General features: G+C 43.7%; 2 non-coding genes across 2 annotated transcripts; both read left to right on the top strand.

Annotated features, from left to right (window-relative positions):
* The first annotated feature begins 11,583 nt into the window (after positions 1-11,583).
* Trnaf-gaa lies at positions 11,584-11,656 on the top strand. Its single transcript has one exon. It is a non-coding gene; the product is annotated as a tRNA-Phe (tRNA).
* Positions 11,657-16,026: 4,370 nt separating this feature from the next.
* On the top strand, positions 16,027-16,099 carry Trnak-uuu. Its single transcript has one exon. It is a non-coding gene; the product is annotated as a tRNA-Lys (tRNA).
* Positions 16,100-18,461: the final 2,362 nt, after the last annotated feature.

The raw sequence follows: 18,461 nt of genomic DNA, 5'->3' as shown, positions 1-18,461 counted from the left end.
TATTGTCTGATTTGCTTCTACTCCTACTAGGTAGGAAATAGTGGTGAAGAGAGGGAGACCTGGCCAGTGGTGACGTATTCTGTTTGGAAATGGTATGTGGATGAGTGAGTGTGTGTGTGTGTGTGTGTGTGTGTGTGTGTGTGTGTGTGTGTGTGATATGTGCATTTCTGGTGACCACAGAAGCCAGAAGAATGTATGGAAAGGTGGTGGACCACCATGTAGGGTATGGCAACCAAACTGAGGGCCTCTTGCAAGGAGCCGTCTCTCAGGTTCCTAGATTTCAATTCTTGAGTGTCAGTCTAGGCTCATGAGCAGAACCTTAACACCTTGTAGTGTGACCTTTGCCACTGTCTTAGCATAGGGAAACAGAACTAATATTTTTATTCTGGGCCTTCTCCCCTCAGAAATGTAGGGATGAGGCTATAGCTGAGGGGGAGAGGGTTTACTTAGCATGGTCCTGCCTGGCCTGAATGTAATCCCAGCCCTGCCTGGGGGGCAAGGGAATCTAGTAAAAGTTGAATTCTCGAAATTCTTAGCTTTTTGCTGTATGGGTTCAAACCCAGCCTTTGGGACCATACGCAGTTGTACTTTGTTTTATTTTTTTAAATATTTATTTATTTATTGTGGACACACTATTCTGTTTGCATATATGTCTGTAGGCCAGAAGAGGACACCAAACCTCATTACAGATCATTGTGAGCCACCATGTGGTTGCTGGGAATCGAACTCGGGTCCTTTTGGAAGAGCACACAATGCTCTTAACCACTGAGCCGTCTCTCCAGCCCCTATACTTTGTTTTAAAGACCTTCAAAATGAAGGGGCACACCTGTCTTCCAGCAGTCAGGAGGCTGGGGCTGATTTCCTGAGCCCAGGAACTCAAGTTTCAAACAAATAAAAGGCCAGGAATGCTGGTGTAGGCAATCACATGGGAGACAGGAAGATTGCAAACTTCAGACCAACCAGAGACATAGGTCCTGCCTCAAAAGCAAAAAGACCTTTTACAAGCGATGACAACATTTTACTTTTTCCTTTGCAAAATCCAGGCTCTGGAAGAGGACAGGCATAGTAGGATATGGGCCTAGAAAGCCATGTCAGAGAATGCAACAAAGCCATGAGGAGCCCCGAGTCTAGAGTACTGAGAGCTGAGAGGAACTCATTCCTTGGTCACATAACTTTCAAGAGGATTGTTCTGATGGATTAAAAAAAAAAAAAAAAAAGGACCCTGAAAACAATTTGTTCAGGCACGGAGAGCTGATTGGTTAGTTAGGGTTGGAATTCAAATCTGGGTGTGGCTATGACCTCTCGTAACTACCCTTTGCCTAGGGGGATAACTGGCTTGGAAATGATTCGACTCTCCTTGTGACCTCTTCTGCCTGTGTCACAGGCTGCTGCTGAAGTGCTCTGCTGTCTGTGCAGGCTCATAGGGCTAGTGCCATTTCTTTTAAGGCTCTGCCCCAAGGAACATCCTAGAAATTCAGCCTCCAGGATTCTGGATTTTTCAGATTCATGTCAACAAAACTAGCTGTGTTGTCAGCAATTGTTTTGTAACAGGTTCTTAGAGAAACCACTTAGCCTGTTCAATTTGCCTGATTACTGTTACAAGATTGAAGGTTAAATTGCTGTAAAGGTTTGTTATTTTGTTTTCTGGCAAGGTGAAAACCCCTGCAGTAGTTACGAAGTATAACAATCCTGTGCTGAGATCTAGAGCACTGTTACATAATTTAATTCCAACATTAGGGGCAATCAAACAGCCATAGCTGTAAGGATCCCTCTTTGATCTACTAATGTGATGGGATATGGATCTGAGGGTCATAGTCTATCCAACATGATTCAACATATGACTCAGCAAAAATTAAAACCATTGCACTCACGGACCTTTAAAGTCCCCCAAATTTAGAGGAATACAGACTTTTCGTCACAGAGATGGTTCACCATGCTGTTTTAGGTAAGTAAGAATGACTTTGGCGTTTATCATATCCGTCTTCCCCAGCCTTCATTTCTATACAGTTGAAAAGCAGCAGAGGAAATCCATCGTGTGGGAAGAGAAGAGAGGACACTGAGGAGAAAGACAACCACTGTTCCCCACCCCCACACTGAAGGAATTAGGAGCGATGGCTGGAGACTCTCAAGCTCTGGAACTGCTGTGTAGCGATAATGAGAGGACTAGAAAATGACTTACACCAGAATACTGCTGAACTTTACTCCAATATCCTGTGCCAAGGTCAAGGTCCTCACTCCCCTATTAACCAGATCTCAAAGGAGGCTCATTCCTACAGCCAGTGGTAGAGAAAACAGCCTTGACATGATGACCTAGGCGCTTCTCTTCCCTTTTTTATAAAAAGTCATTGCATTCACACACACACACACACACACACAAAGTCCCACAAACTTGTTCAATCCATATGCATCAAGAATTTCCTGGACAGGGTCAGTAAAATAAATTTTTAAAAAGCGGTACAGAAAATCTTTGGATTTTGTTCATTAAAGATGTATACTTCACCCAGCACTAGGGAGGCAGAGGCAGGCGGATCTCTGTGAGTTCAAGGCCAGCCTGGTCTACAAGAGCTAGTTCCAGGACAGGAACCAAAAGCTACGGAGAAACCCTGTCTCGAAAAATTAAAAAAAAAAAAAAAAAAAAAAAAAAAAGATGTATACTTCAGCCAGTTGGTGGTGCTGCACGCTTTTAATCCCAGCACTCGGGAGGCAGAGACAGGCGGATCTCTGTGAGTTTGTGACCAGCCTGGTCTACAAGAGCTAGTTCCAGGACAGGCTCCAAAGCAAAACCCTGTCTCGAAAAAACAAACAAACAAACAAGTACATTTTATGAACATCTAAATTCCTAAATTCAGACTTCCAGGTATGGTGGCACACACCTGTGAATCCTAGCCGTTGGACATGGAGGGAGGAGGATAGCTCCATTACATTCTTAACAACATGAGAGCCCGGCAAATAAGTAAACAATGAAGCACACAGCTTGTCCTCACTCTTCCTTACCCACTGGAACCGTCTGGAGCCTTGTGTGGTTTCCGGTGCACCTATCATAGCCGTAGTCCCACTACCCTTTCAAACTGCTCTGGGTCTTTGTTCCTTCAGGAAAGGAGCTGAGTGGCCAAACGAGGGGCCTTTAAAGCAGAGAACCTAAAGAGCTCGAGGGCTATGGGTGTCGTTCTAGAGTGCCACTGAGTATATCAAGGCTGTGGGTGTCGTTCTAGAGTGCCACTGAGTATATCAAGACCTGGGGTTTGATCCCCGCACCACGGTCAATTACTCAGAATCTTCCATAGATAACCAACCTGTAGAGGTCACGGCCTCTGAGCTTGACCAGGTGATTTTGGAGGTTACTAAAAAACAAGTTCATTTTAGGAGATGGCTAGGAATGTTCTCAGCCATTCATTCACTCACCCTCATTCTCGGTACGTTTACCCCAGTCTGTTATCTAACCGATTGGGAATACAAATAGCAAAAAAGAGATTAGGTAAACAGCCAATTGCAATCAAGTTTGGCCAGTGGTACGAGGCACTGTAGCCTGTAGGGAGTTGGGAGAAAGTGAATTGAGGCCTGTCAGAGAAGGCTTCTAGAACCAGAAGAACTTGAGCCGTGAGTTGCAAAGTTAAGTAGGCATTAGGGAAAGGGTTGTGTAAATGTGTTGCATAGACAAAGAGGAAGAGCAAGAGCAAGGTCCAAACAAGCACGCTGGCATTGGCTATATGCATTGTTAGTTTACGGTCAAGAAATTTACTAGCCTTTGGGGCTCTTTGCTCAGCTCACTAGCTTCCATTCCTGAGAATATTTTTTCTTTTTTTTTTCTAATAAGCTGTCTCTATTTCTATACTTTGTCTAGCTTTTGTTTTGCTTTTGTTTGTTTTTTCCAAAGTTTTTTGTTTAACAGCCCTAGCTGTACCAGAACTCCACTTGGTAGACCCGGCTGGCCTCAAACTCGCTGTGATCTACCTGCCTCCGCCTTCTGAGTGCTGGAATTAATTAAACACCGTGCTATCACCTCCTGTTTGTTTGCTTTTTGAGAAAGGGTTTCCTTGTGTAGCCCTGACTATCCTGACCTCAAACTCACAGATATCCTTCTGCTCCTGCCTCCTGAGTGCTGGGGCTAAAGGCGTGTGCCACCACACCCTGCCTTCCAGGCCTAACTTTTCCCGTTTCCTCTCCTGGTATTCTCACCTAAATTGTACTGTTTTTCTCTTAAGCTCTAGTGAAATTGTCCTCAAGTTTAAAAAAAGAAAAAAAAAAGAAAAGAAAAAAGAAAACTAAACAAGGCGCTGGAGATTATGCCCTCCTAGCCCAAAATGCTTCATGCGCTGTTAGAAGAAGCCTTGGCTTTTTTTTTTTTTTTTTTTTTTTTTTTTTTTGGTTTTTGTTCCAGGCAGGGTTTCTCTGTAGACCAGGCTGGTCTTGAACTCACAAAGATCCGCCTGCCTTCCGAGTGTTGGGATTGAATGTTTGCACCACCCAGTGATTTTGTTTGTTAACTAATGAAAAGCAGGATATTGAGTTTCAGGTAGAAACCCATTTATGACTAAGACCAGTTAAGAGGCTGGAGAGGAATTCTAAGTGGGTGCACAGCCTGTGGAATGGCGGGTGACTAGAGAGCCAAGGGGGAAAGGGTTTGCAGTTCCCTGACCTGGGACAGTTAGATGGAAGATCAGGTGTCCTGGCTAGTCTTAAGTCAACTTGACCCAAACTAGGGTCATCTGAAAGGAGGGAACCTCAGTTGAGAAAATGCCTCCATTTGGTCCTGTTGTAAGGCATTTTCTTAATTAGTGATTGATAGGGTAGGACCAAGCCCATGGTGGGTGGTGCCATCCCTGGGCTGGTGGTCCTGGGTTCTATAAGAAAGCAGGTTGAGCAAGTCATGAGGAGCAAGCCAGTAAGCAGTACTCCTTCATCAGCTCCTGCCTCCAAGTTCCTTCCCTGTTTGAGTTCCTGTCCAGCTTCCTTCAGTGGTGGAGTACAGTGTTGAAGTATAAGCCAGATAAACCTTTTCCTCCTCAACTTGCTTTAGTCATGATGTCTCATCCCAGAGAGAGAAACCCCAGCTGAGACAGATGCTAATATGAATTTCAAGACTAGAGAAATGGCTCCGTGCTTATGAGTCTGCACTGCTCTTGCAGAGGACTTGAATTCTATCCCTAGCTCATCCCTGCCTAGACTCCAGCTCAGTGAATATGATGCTCTCTGACCTCTAGAGGCACCTGTCCCAGCATAGACACACCCACACTGCGCTATAAACATGTATACATAAAAAAATAATAATTTGTGTCATTGCAACTCACACCTTTAGTCTTAGCACTAGGAAGGCAAACATAGGAAGATCAGAAGTTCAAGGTCATTCTTGACTACACGTGAGTTTAAAGCCAGCCAGGTCTATATGGAATGAGTTCCAGGCCAGTTTGAACTCCAAAATAAAATGAAAGAAAGTGGGACTGAAGAGTGGCTTAGCAGTTAAGAACACTTGCTGCTCTTCCAGGGAACCGGGGTTCTGTTCCCAACACCTACATGACAACTCATGGCTGCCTGTAACTCCAGTTCCGGCGGATCTGGCACCCTCATACAGACATACATAGAGGCAAAGCACCAATACACAGAAGAGAAAAATTTGAAAAAAAGGAAAGGACTTTGAAAGAGAAACAATTCATTTTGGGGTATGCTTTGTTGGAGGTACCTGTGGAGATAGCAAAAAACATATTTTTTTTTTTTTTGAGAAAAGGTCTACTGTGGCCTAGACTAGCCTCCAATTTTCTACATAGCCCTGGTTACCTTCACCATATAGTTAAGGATAACCTTGAGTTCCTGATCTTTCCTCCTCCACCTTCCAAATGCTAGGATTACAGACAGGCATGTACCCTGGTGACCTGGTTGGAGAAATGATTTTAAATATGGTTCTTCTATGTAATCTAAGAACTGAGAAAGGGAGACTAAAAAAAAAAAACCCACAGATTAAATCATTTGGCCAATTCTAAAAACAAACAAGCCATATATATATATATATATATATATATATATATATATATATATATATATTCGGCAGAGATTTGGATTCACCTGAGAAATTGGGTTAGGCTAATATATATGTAATGATTGTATGATATAATTAGTGTCATTATATCTAAAATATGACTACGAAGAAACTGGTTTGCTCTGAATGCCAGATAATCACTTGGCCAGTGATTTAAGTCACTTTTGGTCTTGCATATGTCAAGTCTATACGGCCGATGGTGGCTCTCCATTGCCGCACACCTGATTTTTTTTTTTTTTTTTTTTTTTGGTTTTTTTCGAGACAGAATTTCTCTGTGGCTTTGGAGCCTGTCCTGGAACTAGCTCTTGTAGACCAGGCTGGTCTCGAACTCACAGAGATCCGCCTGCCTCTGCCTCCCGAGTGCTGGGATTAAAGGCGTGCACCACCACCGCCCGGCTAGAGCTGGATTCTTTGTTTAGGGTCTCATGAGATGGAAAGAAGCCGTGTTGAGCTCTTGTCTGGAGGCGTGTCACGGAAGATCCTTCCAGACTGGCATCCTTGCTAGCATCCTTGAGTTTCTTGTTGCAGCAAAGAACCACCCTCCTCGTTGACTGTCAACTAGGAGCCAGTCTCATCCCGGGGCCTATCTGCATTCCTTACCAGGTGGACTCCAGCTTCAAGCCAGGGAACTTTACACCCTTCTTGCTTGTTTTACTTGAGTCTCTTCCATGAACGACCCTGTGTTGGGCAGACTCCCTGTTGCTATGGCAGATACCCTGTTGCTACGACAAACACCAGAGAGAAACAGTAAGGCAGAGAAGGGTTTCTTTTACTCCATGGTTTCAGTCCATGGGTCACTGGTTCCTTGGCTTTGGGCCAGATGCAAGCCAGACCATCATTGCTAAAGGAATACGATGAAACTAGGTAACCAGGAAAACAGGAAGGACCAGGGCTAAGAAATGCCCCTAATCCCCTACCCCAAGAGATCCATTTCTTCCACCTAGGCACAACTTCCATAACTTCCACTACCTAACGACCCGTTTCAATATTGAATCTTTCAATTGCTTAAACCAGTGATTAGGTCAAAGTCCCCACAATCTCATCCCTTCTAGAAACAACCTCATGGACTTCCTCAGAAGGGTGCTTACTAACCCTGAAGGCATCTTTCAATGGAAGCAATCTGACCATCAAGATAAGCATCCCAGAGCCCTCTATGACTAATAGGCAATTGCATATTTTACAGTCAGATGTGCTGTGTAGGCTAACGTAACCATAACAGGCAAACCCTATCGTATTAACGGTCCCATTGGTTATGTAGTTTGTTTTGCTTGTGGCGTGGTATTTGGAGGGTTGGTTAGGTGGGCATTATTCAGGATTTTCCCATCACAGCTACCTAGAAAAATCAAAATAGAGATGTTTAAACAAGACTGTTGGGTCTGTTAAAACCTTGACAACATCTAGTTGAGGCGTGGCAGCCCCAGAACTCAGATGTGCTCTTCTCTCCCCCTTTTTTTCTCTCACAAGGGAGGCAAACTTCTTTTTAGTGTATATATAGAAGGTTGTTTTTTGTTTTGTTTTGTTTTGTTTTTTTATTGATATTTATTGAGCTCTACAGTTTTCTCTGCTCCCCTCCCTGCCTCTCCCCTCCAACCTTCAACCCTCCCCCAAGGTCCCCATGCTCCCAATTTACTCAGGAGATCTTGTCTTTTTCTACTTCCCATGTAGGTTAGATCTATGTAAGTCTCTCTTAGTGTCCGCATTGCTGTCTAAGTTCTCTGGGATTGTGATTTGTAGGCTAGCTTTCTTTGCTTTATGTTTAAAAACCACCTATGAGTGAGTACATGTGATAATTGTCTTTCTGTGTCTGGGTTACCTCACTCAAAATAATGTTTTCTAGGGCTGGAGAGATGGCTCAGCGGTTAAGAGCATTGCCTGCTCTTCCAAAGGTCCTGAGTTCAATTCCCAGCAACCACATGGTGGCTCACAACAATCTGTAATGAGGTCTGGTGCCCTCTTCTGGCCTGCAGACATACACGCAGACAGAATATGTATAATAAATAAATTTTAATAAAAAAAAATAATGTTTTCTAGCTCCATCCATTTTCCTGCAAAATTCAAACTGTTGTTATTTTTTTCTGCTATGTAGTACTCCATTGTGTAAATGTATCACATTTTCCTTATCCATTGTTCGATCGAGGGGCATTTAGGTTGTTTCCAGGTTCTGGCTATGACAAACAAAGCTGCTATGAACATAGTTGAGCACATGTCCTTGTGGCATGATTGAGTATCCTTTGGATATATACCCAAAAGTGGTATTACTGGGTCTTGAGGAAGGTTGTTTCCTAATTTGCTGGGAAATCACCACACTGACATCCAAAGGGATTGTACTATCTTGCATTCCCACCAGCAATGCAGGTGTGGTCCCTTTTCCCCACAATCTTTCTAGCATAAGTTGTCATCAGTGTTTTTGATCTTGGTCATTCTTTTTTTTTTTTGGTTTTTTGATACAGGGTTTCTCTGTGGTTTTGGAGCCTGTCCTGGAACTAGCTCTTGTAGACCAGGCTGGTCTCGAACTCACAGAGATCCGCCTGCCTCTGCCTCCCAAGTGCTGGGATTAAGTGTAAAATGGAATCTCAGAGTTGTTTTGATTTACATTTCTCTGATGACTAAGGATGTTGAACATTTCCTTAAGTGTCTTTCAGTCATTTTAAATTCCTCTGTTGAGAGTTCTCTGTTTAGGTCTGTACTCCATTTTTTTTTTATTGGATTATGTGATCTTTTGGTGTCCAATTTCTTGAGTTCTTGGTATATTTTGGAGATCAGACCTCTGTCTGATGTGAGGTTTGTAGGCTGACTTTCTATGCTTTATGTTTAAAAACCACCTATAAGTGAGTACATGAGATAATTGTTTTTCTGTGTCTGGGTTACCTCACTCAAAATAATGTTTTCTAGCTCCATCCATTTTCCTGAAAAATTCAATATGTCTTGTTGACCATGTTCTTTGCTTTACAGAAGCTTTTCAGTTTCGGGAGGTCCCATTTATTAATTGTTTCTCTGTGTCTGTACTGCTGGGGTTCTATTTAGGAAGTTGTTCCCTGTGCCAATGCGTTCAAGTGTACTTCCCACTTTCTCTTCTATAAGCTTCAGTGTGGGTGGCTTTATGTTGAGGTCTTTGATCCATTTGGATTTGAGTTTTGTGCATGGTGATAGATATGGGTCTATTTTCATTCTTATACATGTTGATATCCAGTTATGCCAGCACCATTTGTTAAATATGTTTTCTTTTTTCCATTTGATATTTTTTGCTTCTTTATCAAAGATCAGGTGTTAGAAGATTATATGGATTGATATCCGGGTCTTCTATTCGGTTCCATTGGTCCTCCTGTCTGTTCTTATGCCAATACCAGGCTGTTTTCAGTACTGTAGCTCTGTAGTAGAGTTTGAAGTCAGGGATTGTGATGCCTCCAGAAGTTCTTTTGTTGTACAGGATTGTTTTGGCTATCCTGAGTTTTCCATATGAAGTTGAGTACTGTTCTTTCGAGGTCTTTGAAGAATTTTGCTGGGATTTTGATGGGCATTGTGTTGAATCTGTTTCTCTCACTCTCTTGAAAAAGGCAATCTAGGTAGGTGGTGGTGGCTAATGTCCTTAATCCCAGCACTCGGGAGGCAGAGGCAGGCGGATCTCTGTGAGTTCAAAGCCATCCTTGTCTACAGAGAAAGTTTCAGGACAGGTTCCAAAGCTACACAGAGAAACCCTATCTTGGAAAAAAGAAAAAAGGCAATCTGGAATCCCTCTCTAATTTGTCTTTGCAAACCCTAAACCAAGGTAATCTTTTCTTTTGAAGTTACAATAAACCCCTGTTCCCCTTCTTATGATGAATTTAGTATGAAACCCTGGATTATCTAACTAGCCTTATGGTACTTTTAAATTAAAAGCATGCTAGGAAAGTACAGCTATGAAATGTGTGTCGGGTGGGATAGAACCAGCCTATCAGGGATATATTTAATCCATAGCTGATTCTTAGAGTTTGAAAGGGGGTCAGAGCCAAGTCAATTTCTCAAGTATCTATAACTGCTATTGAGGTAACATGCAAAGTCTATATCATGTGAAGACTTTGCAAATGTTGAGGATGTGTGTGTGATCACTAGGAATCACACTCAGGGCAGCTCACATTCTCGGCCTTGCCTTCTTTTTCCAGTAGTTTGTAACTATTTCTGACACTCAAATTGACGGCATCTATAAAAACAGAGCAAAAACTGTACAAGAGAAATTGTTAATCACCCTGATCGAGAATAAGACCACTACTACAATTTAAAGCCAAATTTGAAGCAAGTTTTAATTAAATACTGGCCAAGTGGGTGGACTCTGGTCAGGTTCATACACAGGTTCCTGGGAAATGGCTCAGAATCACAGTTGACAGCGGTTTAAGAAGGAAAACCCATAATTCACTGTATTTTTCATCAGGGGTAAGCATACATTCTGATGTACCTGTAGGCTACATCCAATTAATGGCAAGCGTACCTCTGATGTATAATCTGCCTGAGAACTTCCTGCCCACTTGTGTTCAAGCACATCTGATGCAGATGGCTCCCACAAACTTGTTAAGGGAAGTGAAAACATGTGGTTTGCTATCTCCCCTAAACAACAGCCTCCAGCATTTCAGGAACTCTCTGTCCTCGGGCAAGGGGCTTGCAGACCAGAGGCATTTCTGTTTCATGGCTCTCTTAGGCATAGTAATTGAAACTTAAAATAAACTAAATTAAAATAAGGTCACATCTTGACCTTTGCTTCCTTCAAAATACCAGTATATGTGTATATAATCATTGCAATGTTCTACATCATCACATCTGGGGCACGGGTGATCTACTGAGCTGGTGTCGTGCCCATCCGGTCAATGCTGTGCCTTAATAAAGCACACAATTGTAACTACCATGAATTTCAAACTCAAAAATTCATGAGCTGAAAAAAAATAAAAATAAAAAAAAAAAAGAAAAGAAAAAAAAAATTCATGAGCTGAATTGGGGCTGTAGCTCAGTGTTAGAGCACCACCTAGCATGCATGAAGCTCCAGTTCAATCCTCATTAAAGCATTCTTTGTATTTAACTAAAAAAAAATCCTTAAGCAGGCGGATCTCTGAGTTCGAGGTGAGCCTGGTACCAAGAGTGAGCTTGAGGCCAGCCAGGGCTCCACAGTAAAATCCTGTCTCAAAACAAGAACAATCACTAGTATTTTTAATACAGAGAAGCAAATTGCAGGATAATTTAAAAAAAAAAAAAAAAAAAAAACCAACTCACTTGAGCTGTAATCCTTCCCAGGTAGTCTTTGCGTCATCGCCTTTATGAGGCTTGTGAATACCCAGCCTTTAGCTGAACTTACCTGCTTTGACTATGAAGCAGTATTTTCTCATAGTTATACAGGTTAAAAGGCTCTCTCAGCCCTGGCCGAAATAGCTCAGTTGGGAGAGCGTTAGACGTAATCCTTCCCAGGTAGTCTTTGCGTCATCGCCTTTATGAGGCTTGTGAATACCCAGCCTTTAGCTGAACTTACCTGCTTTGACTATGAAGCAGTATTTTCTCATAGTTATACAGGTTAAAAGGCTCTCTCAGCCCTGGCCGAAATAGCTCAGTTGGGAGAGCGTTAGACTGAAGATCTAAAGGTCCCTGGTTCGATCCCGGGTTTCGGCAGTGATTTTATAAGGCTTCACCTAGACTATGACTCACGTTTAGCAGATCTATGTATGTAGTTAACTGAGCTGTCTCTTCCTGTGTTCGTTTTTGTATAGTGTAGAGTTAGTGTGCCCTGACTTTTACTCAACTAAGTCTCTTCTCGGAAGAGTGTGGCACACGGCGTTTGTCCAGCTGGGATAACAATAACCAAAACGCGCAGACAGATGGTGGATCGAGTACGGGGGAATGAAAGGATCCTTTTCCGGTTCAGGTCACACTAGCGTTATCAGGCCAAATACAGCACACCTAAATAAATGTGAATTTCAGAGACATAACCCTTTAGAATAATCGTTGTCCCAAATTTTGCACGGAAAATACAAATGTCGTCGTTTCCGTGGAGTTCCTGTGTAACTGAATGCACTATATTTTCTTCTGCTACATTGAAAACCTCTATTATACAGCTTCCCGCCCTCCGACTTCACCTTGTACCCAGACCTCAAGCACTCAAGATGAACTGAGTTTAAGAGGAAGAAAGAACTAGCTGAGCCTCACTAGTGTCACAGCTTTTACAAGTATATCTGCATCTTTGACCTGATTGGGTCACAAAGCCACCCCCACCCCCGCTTCATTTCCCTCTCCACAGACTCCATACCTGCCCAGGCCTCTAGAGGCTGGCACAGTTCTGAACTGTGGTGGGAAACAAGAGTTTCTGAAGGCTTTGGAATGGATTTTAATACCAAACCCATGAGTCAGCCGCTGGAGAAGGCAATAGAGCAAAGCTCAGAGGAGTCAATAGAGTTTTCTATGTGGACAGGTGCCAGGCTGAGCCAGGCGTGGACACCACTGAGATCCAAGCCTCACATTCTAAGGAGATACACTATGGTAAAACCAACAACGACAACAGCAAAACCAGCAACTTTCTGCACACCGACTCTTGCTCTTTTGTTAATCGCCAAGAGGCTAGATGATGCGGGGCTTCATCCAGCACGTCAGTAGATTCTTGAGAGGAAGGGTGTGCTTTGGTCAGAGACTTGAAACTCCAGGAATGACCAAACACTAGAACAAACCAAAATGATCATCTAATAAACTGCGCAGTTCAAGCTTGGAAGGATGGGTGTCATGTGGGCTATGAGTAGTTTTAGGTGCCGAATTGGAAAACAGTGCTGTGTTATTGGTTTATTTGGTTAAACACCAATCTAGACGATGTTATTGTGGTGTGAGTGCGTGTGTGCGTGCGTGCGTGCATGCGTGTGCAGGTAAAGGTGCTTGTGTGCGTGTGTGTGCGTGTGCAGGTAAAGGTGCTTGTGTGCGTGTGTGTGCGTGTGCAGGTAAAGGTGCTTGTGTGTGTGCGTGCGTGCATGCGTGTGCAGGTAAAGGTGCTTGTGGTCAAACCTCAGGATCTGAATTCATTCCCCAGGATCCCCTTGATGGGAGGACAAAACTGATCCCTGAAAATAGTTCTCTGGCTTTCCCACAAGCACTGTGGGATGTGGGTTTGCCCACCCCCCATACATAAATAAATGTAATTTAAAAAGAATGCTGTAAGTAATATGCAAATCAGCAGACTTTGAGCAAGGCCAACTAGTCTCCATATTGTAGTTTGCTCCGTGCAGTCATTTGAAACCCTTAAGAGCAAAAGTGAACTTCTAATGAGAAAGATCCCTGCCTGCCTGAATCTCTGGCTGGCTGCCCATTGTGTTCATTTGGAGTCGAGACTGCTTCATCACATCAAAGCTCTCACAGATACTAAGTCTGTCACCCTGCCCTATAGATTTTCTTTTTCTTTTTCATTTTTTGATTTTTCTAGTCAGGGTTTACTCTGTAGCTTTGGAGCCTGCCCTGGAAGTAGCGCTTGTAGACCAGGCTGGCCTCGAACTCACAGAGATCCGCCTGCCTCTGCCTCCCAAGTGCGCCACCACTGCCCAGCATTTTTTTTTTTTTAATTTTTGGGAATAGAATATATACATGCATGAAATATAATCGTATCTATCCCCGCTTATTCCTTCCAACTCCATTCATAGCCCTCCAGCGTACCCATCCCAACTTCTCACTTCTTTCTTTTTTTCTTTGTGTCTTTTTCTTTTCCCCTTAGTCTGGTGGGTTACGTGGATGGGTGTGGGAAACCTCCCAGTGGTCACATTCTCAGTGAAGTTCGCTTCTCTCTCCTCCAGCAACTATCCACCGCCAATAACTCCAGTACGGTGTGGGGCCTGGAGATCATCTATCTATCTGTGAAGGGATTTGGGCTGGCTTGATTTTGTGCAGGCCTTGAGTAGGTAGCCACAGCTGCAGCGTATTCCTGAATCTGATAGCCAGGTCAGGTTTAAAGACAGCCAAACCCCGCCTCCTCGTCCTGTGGCGCTAACATTCTTTCTGACTCCTGTTTTGCAAGGTTCCCTAAGCGTTTGTGATGGTGGGGTTGATGTAGACGTCCTGTTTAGCTGAGCAGTCGCAGTCTCTTATTCTCAGCTCTGTGACCAGTTGCACATCTCGCCATTGACCGCTGTCCCCTGCAAAAGACGCCTCCCTGCCCAGCAGAGCCCAGGTCTGTCAGCACCAGGAGTTAGGGCGACTGAGGAAGTTTGGGCCCCGACAGGTTTTGAACTTAAAGCTCCCACAAGTACTTGTATTACGTTCTAAAAAATATCTCTCTCTTTTATTTTCATCTCTGTCTCTAACTGTAGCCACTCAGTTTTGTTTCTCCGGAGCAACCTGACAGCTTGCTTCAGCATCTTTTATACACAGGTAAGGGGGAGGCTGGGCTCTTTAGTAAAAATGGGAAGCATATACTTTTGCCCTGTCCAAATTTCAGTCGTGCCTCCCCTGCCCCCGCGGGAGGGAGGACACCTGGGAGAAGCCCTTGGGACCCAAGCAAGAAGGGTAGAGAGGACAGCTGAGTCACCTCACTCAACTGCAAGGCATAGTTCAGATGCCTTTATCCACCCACTCTACCGGATGATGCTTTGCCAGCTGGGTACAGGGGGCACCCCAGAGAAGATGGCACTCCAGGGTGTGCTAGGGAGGAGACCACACCATACCCAAGCTTGCCACTTTGGCGCAAAATTTGAGTCCTAGAAAGTTAAGAAGACAATACAATGGAAAACTTTCTACCTTTTCTTTAATCGCATGTTAGCAGGACACCCGTGCACAAATGGTTTCCCCCCTCCCCTCTATCTTGAAGGACAAAGATTAGTCAACTAAAGACGATTTTAAATTCTTACCAGCTTGCAGATGGCACCAGAGGAATCTACACAACAGACTTTCTTAACTACCTTTATCTACTGTTAATTTCCTATGTATTTGCTTTCTCACAATGTGTTGCTCTGGAGACATAAGGTCCTTTTCCTTTATCTTGTCACTCATCCGAAAATATTTCATTATTATTTTTTCTTGTTGAAGGTGCTATACAAACTGGAACTTTGAGCCACTTGAAGAATCACCCATCCCGAGTCTGTATATCTCTCGTGTCTCTGAAATGCACGTGTTTATACACTTGCTTATTTTTTTTTTTTTTTTTTTTTTTTTTTGGTTTTTCGAGACAGGGTTTCTCTGTGGCTTTGGAGCCTGTCCTGGAACTCGCTCTGTAGACCAGGCTGACACTTGCTTATTTTTTTCTTGCTTTTTCCTTTTGTTCAAAGAACGTCATCTGAGAACGCACAAAACAGGGATTATTCTTCCTCCTTTCCAGGTGCTTGGGGATAAGGAAAGAACCGAAAGGGAGGTGCAAGGGAAGAGCACCCACCAGCAAAGGCCTAGAGGGCCGAAAGGTTGTGGCAGGGTCTGCTATAAAAATAAAATATTGTGGTATCAGAGAAGATGGGGGTGGGCGCAGAGTACCGAGGGTTGGAGTTGCGCGTGCGCAAGGCTGGCCCTGGGCGGGGGCGGGGGTTAGATTGGGAGGGTTTACTCCGACTCCTGGCAAGCCAAGGCGGCTTTCTTCGGCTATTGTGTTTTGTGGTTGTATTTTTTGAGTTGGGGCACTCGGGATGGGGAATTGAAAGTCGTGTGTTGGATGAAAGGGCAGTCTGACAGCAGTAACCATTGGTTTCAGCCTGTTTTTTTCTGGGTTTAGGGGAACAAACACGTAGTGTGGCAATTGTTAGCGGGCGGCTTTTGTTCCCGCCACATACTTTTGCAGAACTCGGGGTTCACGGCTAAAGGAACAAGGCTCTAAAAGAAAGGGGGCGTGTTTAAGAAATCTGTATTTAGATGGTAAGCAACTGCATCATTACATTTTATAATCCATTTTGCTTTCCTCTCACTCTAATGTGATCTGTGCCCGACTATTGTGTTAAACACAAAAGAAGAGTCAAATAATTTTATGTAAGAGTACATTCCAGAGAAGCGGTAAGAGTCTTCAAATACTGAGCCAGAACGACGTCTCGTGAGCCCGGATAGCTCAGTCGGTAGAGCATCAGACTTTTAATCTGAGGGTCCAGGGTTCAAGTCCCTGTTCGGGCGTTACTGTTTTCTTTTAAAAAATTACTAGGATTACTCATTTTAGGGTATCAGACATCATGTCATTAAAAAAAAAAAAAAAATGCAAAAATCCTAGCGAGCACACCACAAGCCTCGTGGCTACATGGGAAGGAACAAGAAAGTTTTGGAGACACAGACACTGTCCCTCGGCCCCACGGGTGGCTGTCTCGGGTTTGCCTACATCGTCCCAGCCTGCTTTTAGGAAAAGAAGCATCTCTGGAAACTGAAACCCCACCTAGAGCAGCTTTCCTCTTCACACCAGCTCAAACGTCCCCTGCCCCGAAGTGTGCCCATGCTTACCGCGAGATGTTGAAATCGAGGTAGAGTTGTTTGTTAGTGGAAGAAAGGGGTCATCGTAAAGGAGAGTGCATTTCTGGGCTGGGACAGATCCGAAAAGCCAGCGCACACCTACGATAAATTCATACACTCTCATTCACATTCTTGCAGGATTTTTAAGAAATTGACTGGTAAACACAAAAAGTTTGGGTGCAAGTTCCCCGAGGTGAAGCAATTTTCCCTGGGAGGAGAAACCATCCTTTGCTTAACAAATATTGAGTCTCCCTTGGTTCAGGTGGTACACGGAATGAAGTCGACCTCCTCCTCTCTGGATGGGGAGTTAAGTAAGCCTCCCCCGAAAAGCCTAGAATGTCCCGGTGAGCTAGGAAGTGCAAAGATGGAGGTGGAAATGCACCACATTTTTATTCATTCTTCTGTCGAGGGGCTTTTAGGTTGTTTCCAGGTTCTGGCTATGACAAACAAAGCTGCTATGAACATAGTTGAGCACATGTCCTTGTGGCACGATTGGGCATCCTTTGGATATATACCCAAAAGTGGTATTACTGGGTCTTGAGGAAGGTTGTTTCCTAATTTGCTGACAAATCGCCACACTGACATCGAAAAAGGCTGTACGAGCTTACATTCCCACCAGCAAAGAAGGTGTGGTCCCTTTTCCCTACAACCTCTCCAGCATAAGATGTCATCAGTGTTTTTGATCTTGGTCATTCTTACAGGTGTAAGATGGAATCTCAGAGTTGTTTTGATTTGCATTTCTCTGATGACTAAGGATGTTGAGCATTTCCTTAAGTGTCTTTCAGCCATTTTAGATTCCTCTGTTACACAATGAAGTATTACACAGCAGAAAAAAATGACAGCTTGAATTTTGCAGAAAAATGGATGGAGCTAGAAAACATTATTTTGAGTGAGGTAACCCAGACACAGAAAGACAATTATCTCATGTACTCACTCCTAGGTGGTTTTTAAACATAAAGCAAAGAAAACCAGCCTACAAATCACAATCCCAGAGAACTTAGACAATAATGAGGACCCTAAGAGAGATTTTATATAGATCTAACCTACATGGGAAGTAGAAAAAGACAAGATCTCCTGAGTATTGGGAGTATGGGGACTTTGGGGAAGGGTTGAAGGGGAGAGAGGAGAGGCAGGGAGGGGAGCAGAGAAAAATGTAGAGCTCAATAAAAAAAAAAATAATTAAAAAAAAGATGGAGGTGGAGCTTAAGTGAGAGGCAAGGTCTTCACCTCCTCACAGGGATGCTTCCAGCAGGGCCCACACCGACCTCACAACGACCTCCTCTTCCTCACTAAAAGAAGCCGTCTCAGAAGTAAAGGAGTAATTATCCCGGCTTCCATCTCATAAGCCCGTGATCAAACGAGATCGGAATGCACTCAAGGCTTAGAGTATAAAGGCAAGGATCAAACGAGATTGGAATGCACTCACAGGCTCAGAGTCTAAAGGCAAGCAGGTGTATGTGGTAATTACTAAGAGCTTTTAATCTAGTGATGAAATAATAATAATAATAAAAACATATGTTGAAACGGGTAAGGGATCGTTTCAAAGAAACATGTACACAGTAACCTAAAATCATAGGCCCATAGCAGCGAGGTTATGTGTTAAATGAACAGCAGTGGCCGCTCATTCAAAGAAGAGGGGCCAGCAGGGTGGATTCTGGGGAAGGGAAGGGCATTCATGGTCTTCAGTTGTGTATCCACCCAGGTGCCCACTAAACTATGAAGGATTCTTAAACATCACACAGATGGCCTTGGTTAAAGTCAGTAGGTCTCAAAAACCGGAACCCAACCAAAACACAAACAACAGACATGAATGTGGGCACGAGCCTAATTAATAGTAGGGCTGCCAGGGAGGCTAGACAGGCTAAGGGGTTACAGTAATCAGAACGCAGTTCATATATGTATGAAGTTGTGTAAGTTGCACATACGTATAAGTTGCAATATCCAACAAAAGCTATACAAAGTCATCATCGCCGAACGTGGATCTCGTGGCTGAGAAGGCACCCAGAGAAACAGCAGGTGCCTGCAGCAAATACCC

This window comes from Microtus oregoni, unplaced genomic scaffold (assembly GCF_018167655.1).
Source record: "Microtus oregoni isolate MIOR12 unplaced genomic scaffold, Mior012 000012F_ref0000307, whole genome shotgun sequence".
NCBI classification, from domain to species: Eukaryota; Metazoa; Chordata; class Mammalia; order Rodentia; family Cricetidae; genus Microtus; species Microtus oregoni.
The sequence above is the reverse complement of the archived record's forward strand: the minus strand, read 5'-3'. Positions and strand labels throughout refer to the sequence as shown.